At 49.6% G+C, this 1,449-nt stretch overlaps 1 protein-coding gene across 2 annotated transcripts in view; it reads left to right on the top strand.

The window, feature by feature from the left end:
• The window catches only part of CPNE5 (copine 5), a 96,034-nt gene that overhangs the window by 7,535 nt on the left and 87,050 nt on the right, over positions 1 to 1,449 (top strand). The window lies entirely within an intron of this gene.

The following is a 1,449-nucleotide window of genomic DNA, read 5'->3' as shown; positions in this document are numbered from 1 at the left end:
ACAGGTGCCCGCCACAACGCCTGGCTATTTTTTGGTTGCAGCCATCATTGTTGTTTGGCGGGCCCGGGCTGGGGATTCGAACCCGCCACCTTAAGTGTATGTGGCTGGCGCCCTAGCCGCTTGAGCCACAGGCGCCGAGCCAAGGGGCTGGAATCTTGAAGGCCGTTTTATGTTTCTGCCTACCACAATTATTATATCTTTTAGCCCCACAACAACACTATGAAATAGATACTATTTTTTCATTTTTGCTAATGAGGAAATGGAGGCTCAGCGAGGTTAAGGGTCCTGCCCAAGTTTATACAGCTAGTACATTTTTGTAGAGGAGGGTCCAAATCCAGCTCCCTCAGACTTCAAGCCTCGAGGGCTTCTTGGGGTTGGGGGTTGATGTCTCCATGGGGATCATGGTAGAGACCTGGGTACTATGATAGGTGTGACTGAAAGAGGTAATTTGTTTCTCTCCCCAAGGAGGGAAGAGGTCTTCGTTGCTAAGGGATGCCTATGGTTCTGAGAGGCAAACCCTGATCTGGGGAAACCTCCAGGAAGCAGAAACAAGAGAGAGAGAGAGTCGTGGGATGGAAGCCAGCCTTCCATGGCATCCAAACCATATTGTAGTAGCTTGCCAAACCTCCTCTCCCAGCTCAGAGGCCTCCCTGCTCAGACTGGAGGTCATCATTAGAGATGGGAATTAAGGATAGGGAGGAGACAGGGAAATGGGGCTGGGACAGAGAGGAGTTGGGTTGGATTAGGAATGCTTTGACTGTAGATAACAGAAAGTCTGATTGATAGTGGATTCAAACCTAAAATACATTTATTTTTCTCAGGTCACAATGAGTCTTGAGGTGGATTATCTCATGACTGGTTTCTTAGCTCATTTTTCCATCAAGGACCCAGCTATCTTTGTGCTGTGCTATCATCTAAATCAGTGATTTTTCAACCAGTGTGCTGTGAGTGGATCTTAGGTGTGCTGCAAAAACTGTTAAAGATCATTATTTAAGGCTAGGCACCTGCAGCTCAAGTGGCTAGGGCCCCAGCCACATACGTCGGAGCTGGAGGGTTCAAATCCAGCCTGGACCACCAAACAACAATGACAACTACAACCAAAAAATAGCCAGGCATTGTGGCGGGTGCCTGTAATCCCAACTACTTGGGAGGCTGAGGCAAAAGAATTGCTTAAGCCCGAGAGTTTGAGGTTGCTGTGAGCTGTGACACCAAGCACTCTACTGAGAGTGATATAGTGAGACTCTGTCTCGAAAAAAGAAAATCATGGGAGGCGCCTGTGGCTCAGTGAGTAAGGCGCCGGCCCCATATACGGAGGGTGGCAGGTTCAAACCCAGCCCCGGCCAAACTGCAACAAAAAATAGACGGGCGTTGTGGCGGGCGCCTGTAGTCCCAGCTACTTGGGAGGCTGAGGCAGAAGAATCGCCTAAGCCCAGGAGTTGGAGGTTGCTG

Source organism: Otolemur garnettii, unplaced genomic scaffold (genome assembly GCF_000181295.1).
Source record: "Otolemur garnettii isolate 467f Iridium unplaced genomic scaffold, OtoGar3 scaffold00031, whole genome shotgun sequence".
NCBI lineage: Eukaryota > Metazoa > Chordata > Mammalia > Primates > Galagidae > Otolemur > Otolemur garnettii.
This window is presented reverse-complemented; position numbering and strand designations above follow the sequence as displayed.